The sequence below is a fragment of the Giraffa tippelskirchi genome, chromosome 10 (assembly GCF_054371585.1).
Source record: "Giraffa tippelskirchi isolate mGirTip1 chromosome 10, T2T-mGirTip1v1.2.pri, whole genome shotgun sequence".
In the NCBI taxonomy this organism is placed as follows: domain Eukaryota; kingdom Metazoa; phylum Chordata; class Mammalia; order Artiodactyla; family Giraffidae; genus Giraffa; species Giraffa tippelskirchi.
In genome coordinates this window covers 108,734,343-108,746,473 of record NC_137284.1, presented here as the reverse complement: position 1 = coordinate 108,746,473, position 12,131 = coordinate 108,734,343, and the positions used below count along the sequence as shown (strand labels likewise).

The window sequence follows — 12,131 nt, the reverse complement described above, 5'->3', positions numbered from 1 at the left end:
GCACAATGATAATTGCTCTAAAGCCACAGGATATTTGACGATGATAAAATAGAACTCTGTAACTCTTGACATTTTCTTTTTTTAATTTCTGGTGTCAGGAGAGTACAAGTGATATAAGCTACTCTTTAAGAATGGAGTTAGCCAACCATGCGTTTTTAGGGTTTTTTTTTTAAGAAGTAAATGCCAAGAATTGCCCATAGTGTTATGACATCATCATTTAGCTGTTGGGCATAGAGGAAGGGTGAACCAGCTGGCTTGCCTGACTGATGCTTTAGACGGCAGCTTACCCAATAAAAATAATATTGTGGCTTGGACATAGGAGATTAACCAGGCTGGCAATTGAATGCTCACCTGACCAACCATTATCCAGGTCCTGAAAAATCTCGGCCCAATATGCTGCTAGTTGAATTTACATATCTTGGGCAACCCATACAGACACATATGATGTGATGATGTCCCTCCTGAGATGAAGTCCTGGTTGCCTTCACAGTAAACTGCCGGTTACCTGCCACAACTCCTGAGTCCCATTGTGATCTGACTTCTGTGTCTCCAGCCCCTTCGCTCGTACTTGCCAATTAGGCAGCTACCATTCTGAGCTATCCACAGACTCCCGGAAGGAAGCATGTTTTTCCCTTGTTCTCAGGTCTCCGTTGTCCTCAGGCACACAACTCCTCTGCCTAGGATTCCCATCTTGTATATTCTAGCTGGCTGACTCATGTGAACTTTTACAGTTCGGATACTGTCTGAGACCATTCCTGCCTCTCTCCCTACTCCGAATACCCTCTCTCCCTGAGTCATAGTTCTATCCCCATTTGCCCATTGCACCCTATGTGGGATTGCATTGTATTATAGAGATTGGTATACCCTAATGCAACCCTGCTGTGGACTCCTTGAGTGTAGAAGGTGTGTGTTGTGCCCTTGGTACCCCTATTTGTTGGCATAGATTTGCATATGGTAGGCTCTTGGTGCTGGATGAATTTCTGTATAGGTTATATCTCTTTCCTGACCCTGAAATGTAGAACAACTGGCTGTTTTCCAAACTGGTCTAGGTATCATGTTGGATTATTCTTGGTAGTAACAAGATAGCGAGACTTACTTCAATCTCCTCATTACATTACAAATGATTTGACTGCTTCCTTTTCTAAAAGAAGACATTTTTACAGTCGCATTACTTAATGAAGGAGCTTGGTCCAAACTTGCTGTAACTCTGGAAATCCTTATGAGACTCATTCATTAACTATTATGAGATTAGCCACACCTGGGTATAGGCTTTGATTCAGGTGCTCTGAGACTGTTTTTATCCAAGCAAAGTCAAAATAAGAGCACTGCTCCCTGCTCCCCTCCCCGCCTCCCATTCATTGTAGTTTCAGGGCATGTACCACTGAATAGTCTGTCTCATTAAATAAAGCAATAATATTTTAGAGCTAAGAGATAAATCTAAAAGTCTCCGTTCTAATACTCCAGGCCATTGTGTTTCTAAAATCTCCCTAAAAAGATAGATGTTTGTTCTTAAGCATCTCCAGGGATAGGCTTCTACAGCCCTCTCAATTATGTGTTCCATTATCTCACCAGTCTTCTCATCAGGAAGGTTTTTTTCCTTAATGTCTAACTTTAATCCCTCCTGTTGCAATTTAAACTCATTTCCTTTTGTCCTGACTTCAGTGGAAATAAAAAATAACTCACCAGCACCCACCCCTCCCTATTTGTAATTGAAGATGTCTGACTTCCTCCAGGCAGCTCTTTCTAGTGCTAAATGGACCCAGTCTTGCCTTTTTCTTCTCTTGCCTTTCTTGGAGACTCTTCCTTTTAAAACTTTCATTGTACTTATAGCAGCAAGTATCAGGAACCATACATTTCAGTTCTGTCATTTTAATCCTGCAGCTTATTTTTTCAGTCTACCAATCTGTATAACCTTAGTAAGCCACTTAGCACATTGAAAAAGAATCAATGGGCACAATTGTAAAGAGCTTCACAGTTATGGGATTCTTCATCTCTGCAAGCGATCTGCTGCAGCTGTCCAGTACCCTCCCTCCCCAATTGTAGGGAAAGAGCAAATTAGCCACGATGGCATGGTCAGGTTCTCTTGCCCCACGGCCTCTTGGCCCATGTTTCATAAATACATGGTTATGTAACAGCTGAGATCACTTATAACACTGCAGATGTGTGACACAAGGTACTCGCTTGGTCATAGACTACTTTGTGCGGTACACATATATGAGCACCACCTGAAAAGCCCTTGCGGCTGCATTATGGTTGCGTCCACTGAGTCAACCACGAGAAGAGAAAATACAGCATGTCTGCTGCAGCTGTAGCTGCTGTACCAGCCTGTAGAGAATAAACACATCTGCAGTTCCTATGGCTCTTCCGAGTTTTCTTCTAGCTTCCCCGCTCTTGGCTTGCCTACCCTGAGTTACCCTGAGTTTAGCAAACAGTGAGATACAGCAAGACACCAATTTACATATTTAAGGGTGAAATGATTTTCTTGGCTTATTTCTTGCTTCTTCATGTATACATTTCATGTGGCCAAAACTACAGTGTTTTAGAGTCCCAGATCTACTCACTGCTGTGCCAGGATAGCTCAGGGATGGAGGGAGAGGGACAGTATTCTCATTTTCTTTTGCCTTTCTCAGATCCTAGAGGCAGTAGCGTTGACAGAAGCTACAAATTTCGAATGTTCATGGAACATTAATCTTTTTTGGGAATCTGAGATAAGAACGTGGGAGTAATATGAAAAGAAAGATTAGCTGGAAAATTAAAAATACAACTGTCTTCCTCCTAAAAATAGGGACTTCTCCATGAAAATTAGAAAGGAGATAATAATAGGTGTGGATGTGGATGAAGTTAAACAACAAGATAAGAGAGAAGAGGAAGTGGAACAAAAAGAAAACAAGTGACGTGATCAAGTGAAGTAGAAAAAAAAGTGCTTTAATTTGTGATCCTCCAACAGGAAAATGTCATCGTTAAGATCTCTTAGTAAAACATAAACAACTATAAAATTCCAGAATAAGAAGTGACTCAAATTTGTAATATAAACACGATAAGAATTTCTGTTGATGTCTCTGCTGTTATTTTAGTGGTTCCTCATGACATGTTACCATCCACTGCCTATGATTTGAGGAGAGATGGGTGTTATTAATTTGACCACTTAGCAATTCTACATAGTCTGATCCGTCAGGAATAGTCCTTCACTATAAATAAAAAATGTCATTGAAATTACTGTAACTTCAAAGTAACTTCAAAATCAAAATAGGCATATAAGCAGTATTATGTGTCCTTCTATTAACTGAAGGTTATATTAATGACACTCTGACTGACTTCATCCCTGGTGGCTCAGAGGTTAAAGCGTCTGCCTCCAATGCTGGAGACCCAGGTTCGATCCCTGGGTCGGGAAGATCCCCTGGAGAAGGAAATGGCACCCCACTCCAGTACTCTTACCTGGAAAATTCCATGGACTGAGGAGCCTGGTAGGCCACAGTCCATGGGGTCGCAAAGAGTCGGACATGACTGAGTGACTTCACTTTCCCGTTCACTCTGTCTTCTATGTAGCAGTGCCATACAGGGCATTTCAATGAGTATCTAATTGGCCCTTAAATTTACCCTTAAAAATCAAAGGGAGAAATTGGTATGCATGGCAAGTGGACTGAATATTAAGTCTCTGTAGTATTCAGTGGAGGATTTTAAACATTATTAGTAATCATTTCTGGAAGCTTCATTAAGGAGAGATTTCTTTTTAAATGTATGTGTCTGTTACCTGCTGCTAAGTCGCTTCAGTCGTGTCCAACTCTGTGCGACCCCATGGACGGCAGCTCACCAGGCTCCGCCGTCCCTAGGATTCTCCAGGCAAGAATACTGGAGTGGGTTGCCATTTCCTTCTCCAGTGCATGAAAGGGAAAAGTGAAAGTGAAGTCGCTCAGTCGTGTCCGACTCGTAGCGACCCCATGGACTGTAGCCTACCAGGCTCCTCCATCCATGGGATTTTCTAGGCAAGAGTACTGGAGTGGGGTGCCATTGCCTTCTCCAGTCTGTTACCTAGGACTACTTAAAATTAACTGCAACTACCCAGAAGGAAATGAAATATATTCCTTTCTCCTGCTTCTCTGAAAAGGCACCACTTGACCAAAGTTTCAGTCTGCAGACAGGAGAGAATGCCATCTTCCCCTCAGATTAAGTTAATTGGCTTTCATTAAAGCAAGTGTGTCCCATTATAAGCCACAGTCCTGTATTCTAAACTAAACTTGAAACAGCTCACCACAAAAACTTAAAAAGCCTTATGTCTTGAAAACTTAGTGATAGGAGCCATGGAAATGAGAAAGGAGACATCCTTAATATTCTTTATATAACCCAAAATATGTCCATTTTGATGCCAAATTGTTGATGCCATGGAAAGTGTGAATAAAAGTGTGATTATTATTATGGAGTATATTTTTTGACTTACATTGGTAAGTCCTAGGCAATTACAATGGGCCTTAGATGTGTAAATCAGAAACACTGTCAAAACAGTACTCCAGATGTGTTGTGTCATCTCTAGGGTCAAAATGACAAGTTCAGGTCAATAATAAAATCATTTGCAAGGATATATATTGATACTTACTTAGATTTAAGCTCTCAGATTTATGGCATCTATATATTTTACTTCAATTTTAAACCCAGGTAAAGACCACTGGAACCTAACATCTAAAAATAGATTTATTGTTAGGATTAGTAGTAGTTGTTTCCTTTTAATTTATTGTCATCCTATGACTGTCATCCTAAGAGACTGCTTTTAAAAGAATTTACAGTTTCCACAAACACAGGAAGTGAAATCTACATGGAAAACAAAAAAATCATTCTATTTGAGCCAATTCTGACATTATTCTGATTTGAAATCAAGACATTGATTAGAAAATTGAATTTTGATAGCATTTTTAGGGCCTATTTTACAACAATCCTCTGTCTTAGAAAGGTGCTTTTGCTTCAAAGAAATGGTGTGTATTTTTGGCCTCTTACCCAACTCTTTAAAAGGAACTTTTTATTTTATTTTAATGTAAAATTGATTCTCATGTGAATAACTCAATCCTCTATGCCTATTGAGTTGCACGTATGGGTCAGTTTAGCCACAGTGCATACTGTAAATGATGGTGAAGGGAAGGAATGTCTGAGTAGGAGTGCAACATAATATCTGTGCCAACCTGCATTTATTGGTAAAGTGAAGTCGTGAGTTTCAAAGTAAGTGCTTCAAAGAAGCGCTCTTTATGGTGGGCCCTTTTGCATGATTGGAGTGTCTGAGAAAGAAACTAGCCTACAACTTCAGATCTCAGTATGCTGTTACCAGTAAGAGCAAATTCTTCCTGGAACTTATGCTTTATTCATTTTAGCTTTGAAAGATTAAAAGAATCTTGCCTGGAATTCATTAATTTAAGAATGTATTTCATTATATTACTGTTTTACTTTAAAGATCAAAATAGTATTCTGTTGTCTCCCCTCTGTTTTATTGGCAAATGAGGAGAGGAGGGAGAGAAAGGAGGGAGGAATAGAGCAGAGGAGAGAGATTTTTTTTTACTTGCATTTTTATTAAAATTACTATGGGGCTTGCCAGGTGACTCAGTGATAAAGAATTCACCTGCCAGTGTAGGAGACTTGAGTTCGATTCCTGGGTCAGGAACATCCCCTGGAGGAGGGCATGGTAATCCACTCCAGCATTCTTGCCTGGAAAATCCCATGGTCAGAGGAGCCTTGCTGACTTGTCCGTGGAGTCACGAAATAATCCGACATGACTCGGCGACTAAAACAACATTACTATAATGTAATTTACCAACTATGGTTCTATTCTTACACTATCTACTCTATGCTCGTTTATCATCATATCTGTAACTCTCACCTATAATACCTCTTACATTTTAATATTGGAAGGCATTTTAATATAAGGTAAGCAACATATAATTGGTTGGAGGTGATGTGTTTTTGGACAATGATAGATGGAGACAGGCTGACAAGAATTTGTGTTCGAGTCAACCACTTACTTGCCATGTGACTTTGAACAAGTAATTAATCCTTCTGAGCCTTTGTCTCCTTAAGTGATACAGTGGTAGCATTATGAGGACTGATTACATAATGCATGGAGGATAGCACGGGGCATGGCTCTGCTCATGATGATTTTTTCTTTTATTATGATGATGATGGAAAATGATTTATTCCTTTTTGCATCAGATGTGCTAAAAACTGCCATGGAAGATTACGTCAAGAAATTCTTGGCTGTGACTTTAAAGCCCTGATCAATTTATTCTGGAAAAGAGGTGAAAATGTAATGTGCGCTCATAATATGATGAGAATAACAATCTCACAAATATTTCTATGTTGCCTTACCAGGCATTTGAGATTGAAAGCAGATCCAGCCTGTTTCTCCAAAAACTGAACTCATTGCTGGGAGATAATCTCTCTTTTTGAGGTAAAGAATGATTTGTATTGATTTTTTGGAACTAATGCTTAAGAATCTCTGGCTGCAGACTACAGTGTAGCTATAACATCAGAAGGAAATATTTGCATTGAGTGTTGGGTGAGGCTACATGGAAAAGTGAAAACAGCTTAAAGGCTGGTATGAGAAGAACTCTTTCAGATCCAGATCCTACCTAGTAATTGTATATCATTTGCTCTAGTGTCATTTCTTTTCTTTCTTTTTTTGGTAACTTTAAACTTTTTGTTTTGTATTGTGGTATAGCCAATTAACAATGTTGTGGTACTTTCAGGTGAACAGCGAAGGGACTCAGCCATACATATACATGTTTCCATTCTAGTGTCATTTCTAAAATTATGACTATAATGCTTAATTTACAAACATTGAAATATCAACAGAGATAACATGCATGAAGTACCTTAACCTAGTATCTGGTTCATAATAGATGCTCAGTAATTCCTCTTGCCATCTGCCCTTCCTATAGTATTTGAGATAGTTCCATGTAGAACTACCTATTTTTACCACTTACCCTGCTTTCTAGGGTCTCTAACTTTGAGTCATTTCTGACCTACTGTGTTTGCCTATGGCTTCCCCAGTGGCACAGCAGTAAACAATCTGCGTGCAATGCAGGAGATGCAGGAAATGTGGGTTTGATCCCTGGGTTGGAAAGATCCCCTGGAGGAGGGCATGGCAACCCACTCCAGTCTTCTTGCCTAGAGAGTCCCATGGACAAAGGAGCCTGGTCGGCTACAGTCCATAGGGTCACAAAGAATTGGACACAACTGAAGTATGCATGCACACGTTTGCCTACTTGGTAAGAGGAAGCCTGGTCTTGTCACATAAGTTGCTTAGTAGAGTTTCAGAAAAATATGATTTAAAGAGAAATAAGCTAGTACCTATTTATTGACTAAGACCTTGGTAAGCTGTCTAAAAATGCATTAGAACCACTTAATGATTTCCTCTTTCCTTAGTCCATCACAGTCAACAAAATGATGCTATTCAACAGTTTATTTTCTTCTGTTCTTTCTCTTGATCTCCTTTCTTTTTTTGTTTGTTTTTTCCATTATACACGAAGATAGCAGAGACTGTTTTAAATTTCTATATTTAGTCCAGCTGGACTAAATATTGGATATTCTGGATATTCTCTTGCCAGTGAAGGAGAAAGACATGCGTGTCATTATTGAACTTTTAACAGCCCATCCTTAGGGCTGACTTGGAGACTTGCATAGCAACCCATGTCCAGTTAGGGTCAAAAGCAGAGCCCAGATCAATACAAAGCATTAAGGCTATCAGGTCTCCAGATGAAGTATCTGTTGTAAGTATGACTCTAAAATATAGCTATAAATAAATCAGAACACTTCTTAGACAGCAGTTACAAAGTGTTTGTTTATACAGGCACAGGGTGGGAAGTGGAAGGGACTATGTTCCAGAATCTTATTTGTATCACTTTATGTATTATTGGAAAAAAGCATAGGGAGTATGGTCTCCTAATAACATCTGGGCCAGTTTTATCTCCAGATGTCTATTTCCTTTAGACATGGATTCTGTTGATTTCTGCCTATGGGTCACAGACTTTACTTTATCCTTTACCCATTCATGCATATCTATATAGACACAATATTGATAAATACTGATGAGAAGGATTGGTTCTCATTATTGTTGGGTTGTTGGTATACAGTCCATGGAGTTGCAAAAGAGTTGGACATGACTTAGTGACTAAATAGCAATAAATAATGTTAGGTTGGTGATGATGAAATGCTAAGCAGTAATGTCAGGAATGTTTCTTGAAAAAGATGTCTGTACTTTTGCTAATTTTGAGAGAGCTTGTATTGCAATATATATGTATGTGTATCTCTATGTATGTATTACACATCCTTAATATATACAAGTCTTTCAGGAAATAGCTTACAGTCAGAATTGTAAGTTATTTCCTGCTAGAGAGTAAATTTTGAGAGTAACCTGAGCCTTAAAGTTCCCATTTAATAAAGAGGGCCAAGCATTTCTAATAAGGACTTCCTCACCTAAAAATTTTTTTTTTTTTTTTTCACCTAAAAATTTAAGAGGAGGTACTCTGCTGTTTTGTTTCGAAATAGTATCTATGATTTGGAAGGTACAGAGAAAAGAATTAGTGTCTTTCAAATTTAAATACTTGTTTGCTATTTTGATAGCTCTGGTTATTATCAGTCCTTTTTTTAAAACAAAGTTAATTAGTGAGTCATTACTGTATGTATACAGTATATTTTTTGCCAAAGGTTATAAAATACATATGTTTTTAATATAAAGACAGAACTTTCAAATGAAAGATTCTAAATTGGCTTAAAATTTCACTGAAGAAGAATGTGCACTTGACAAATTAGAGATACATTTTTCCAAAGAAAATTTCAAGACAGCTACGATTTAAGAACACAAGAAAAGTAACTGTATGAGGCACTAATCCTCTCTGCTGGTTGTCTCATCTCAGTGGCTGTTCCTTCTCAGCCTCTTTTGTGGGCCCCTCTTCCTCTATTTAACCTGAAAAGTTGATATTCCTTCAGGTTCTGTGCTTGGCTCTCTTATCACTGACTGGTTGATTTTAATTTCTGTCATTAGTTACTTTACATATGCTGATGACTTCCAGATTTGTGTCCTCACCACATTCTCCCAAGCTCTAGATCCATACATCCGAACATTTATTGGCCTTCTTCACTTAAGTGTGACGTATGCACTGTAAACTCAACATTTTCAGAAATTAAAGTCATCATATTCCATATCTCTCCCTACTGCAGCCTACTTCTCTTTGTATCAAGTAGGCCCAAAAGGTCGTTCAGGTTTTTCCAAAAGATATTACAGAAAAATCTGAACGACCTTTTTGGCCAACCCAATATTTCATGTCTCAGCATTAATACTGCCACCAATTTAGTTGCCCAAGCGAAACTCCATTTAACTCATAAAATCTCATCTCAAACCAATTCTGTTTCCACTGCCAACGCTTACTCCAGGTCACTACTATAGCTACATTTATTTTGTTGCAGCAGCTTGTTCTCATTTCCCCTACTCTGTCCTCTTCAATACATTTTCTGCATTTCACACTATGTATAAGGAAACCCCTTGGCTTAGATCTTAACTTCTGTGGCTCCCATTGTTTCTAGGATTAAGTCCAGATTCCTCACCATGGTAACAGGCTCTTCATCACCTCACAACTTCATCACCACCTTCTTTTCTAGCCTTGTCTCCTATTCCATGACATGAACAAGCTGAATTTTTTTACTCTAAACATTTGGACAAGCCCACATGTTTGCAGTTCCTGCCTCTTCCTGCCTTAGTACTTTTGCCCAGCCAGTTCCCCATTTACCTTCGCATTTTGGTTTGCATAATATTTCCTCCAGAAGCTCTGACATATCCACTTCCTTCCTCCCATTCACCAAATAAACACTTTGTGTTTTTCCTACATACCCTTATAACATACCCCTATCATAGCACTTACTCCAGTGTGTTAGAATTGTTGTTTTACTCTCAACTTTCCCCTGTAGGCTGTAAATTCCTTAAGGTTAAAGATGTTGAAACTTATGGTTCTTGGTATATAGTGTATGCTTGAAAAGTATATTTTGATTGTGTAAATGAATTATTGTGATTTTTCCTTACTGTTTTCATGGTGGTTTTGCCAGTGTCATCTGCTGCTGCTAAGTCACTTCAGTCGTGCCAACTCTGTGCGACCCCATAGACGGCAGCTCACCAGGCTCCACCATCCCTGGGATTCTCCAGGCAAGAATAATGGAGTGGGTTGCCATTTCCTTCTCCAGTGCATGGATGGGAAAAGTGAAAGTGAAGTCGCTCAGTCGTGTCCGACTCTTAGCGACCCCATGGACTGTAGCCTACCAGGCTCCTCCGTCCATGGGATTTTCCAGGCAAGAGTACTGGAGTGGGGTGCCATTGCCTTCTCCGGCCAGTGTCGTCGTGTGTCACATATTCCCTCAGTTTCAGAATCTCTTCTAATTTCAAATGAGAACTTCAAAACATATAGAACAATATATACTGTTTAGAAAAAAGTAAAATACAGAATAGTATTATTGTAAATCATCCCTTAAGGTAAGAAGGAAGATATATAAGATAATATACAGTCTGTTCATTTGTATAAAACAAATACAGGAATGATAAGCCAGAAACTAGAGAGATTGGTTACCTGTAGGGAGTAAATGGTGGAAAGAAGTGGGGACCTAGGAACATGATAGCAGAAGTGAGAGGGAACAGTTTTTTTCTAAGATCTCCTTTGTATATTGCCTTGACTGTTTGGAACCACAGGAATGTTTTGCGTACTTCCTCTCTGAAAACAGATAATAAAACCAGGATGTAGGGGGAACCCAAAATGTAATGCAAAATAGCAGGTGATTCTAACTCTGTAGTGAATTAATAACATATCCACACTGAAGAGAGGGTTAAAGAAAAGCACTAACCTGGGAAATGCTGGAAAACAGTATTTTGACTGGATATTGTGAAGCTAATGGCAGATACAGTTATCAAGTTAGTGTTTCTTACACAGATGGGGGTTGTCAGTTCTGAAGCTGCTTTATGTTTAGAATTATAGAAGGGGAACCCTGTAGTATTGGACTGAAAGCCCAGGTAGTTGTATGAACTCACAGTTTTTACTATATATCTGTCTAGATATATATACAGAAGCATGGATGCAAAAGTAAAATCGATGTGCATGTGTTGCATTTGGTGAGTATGCATAGTGTTCCCTTGCTCTGTTTGTTGAGAAGGCCTAGAAACAATGATATACTAGCAGCAGTAAGCATTCCTGGTGCCCAAGGTTTGGTTACCATCGTTAATAACAGGAACAAGGCTAATTATATAGGTAGTGCATGTGTGTGTGTGTGTTCACTCGCCCAGTTGTGTCCAACTCTTTGTGACCCCATGGACTGTAGCCCGCCAGGCTCCTCTGTCTGAGGAATTTTCCAGGCAAGATTACTGGAGTGGGTTGCCATTTCTTACTCTAGGGGATCTTCCCAATGAAGGGATTGAAGCTGCATATCTTGCCTCTCCTGCACTGGCAGGAGAATTCTTTACCATTGCACCATCAAATAAATGGCTACCCACTCCAGTATTCTTGCCTGGAGAATCCTATGGACAGAGGAACCTGGTGGGCTACAGTCCTTGGAGTCACAAAGAGTTGGACACAACTGAGTGACTAACACTTTTTCTTTTTTTTTCCCCACTTTTCTTACTTTATCATAAACATTGCAGTCAGTGTGGAAAAGCTTTTCTCAAGATTCAGAGGCCATACAAATGCAAGGGATTTTTACATTAAAAATAAACAGTAATAGCTCTTTCATCTACTAGACAAAAAAATTGGAAATGTTAAAACTTGATCAGCAACCAAAAAAGGAACCAATGCTCCTTGAGGAGTAGTTGATTTCAGACCAGAGGCAAGAAAACATGAGATGAGCCTGAAGCATCTTATTATGCCAGAAAACCCGAAATCAAGTTCAAAATGCAGAGAAGCCAGCCTCAAGCAGATCCCAACAGCCAAAGCTGGAATAATTTTGAGCAACAAAATGATAATTTTGAGCAACAATGATAGTATTGGATTATAACCCACAGAATAAACTAAATGACCAAGAACTCATTGATATAAATAAATAATAAATAAGTGGAGGAGGAGTGACAGCTCTTCCTCATAGTAAACTTCCATTTAATAAATGTAGAAGGAGTGAAGGACAAAACA

At 39.1% G+C, this 12,131-nt stretch overlaps 1 protein-coding gene and 1 non-coding gene across 21 annotated transcripts in view; both read left to right on the top strand.

Moving 5' to 3' along the window:
• Window positions 1-12,131, top strand: part of BBS9 (Bardet-Biedl syndrome 9) — a 458,699-nt gene that overhangs the window by 416,939 nt on the left and 29,629 nt on the right. The gene's annotated exons all lie outside the window — the stretch shown is intronic.
• TRNAW-CCA (transfer RNA tryptophan (anticodon CCA)) lies at window positions 3,320-3,391 on the top strand. Its single transcript has one exon. It is a non-coding gene; the product is annotated as a tRNA-Trp (tRNA).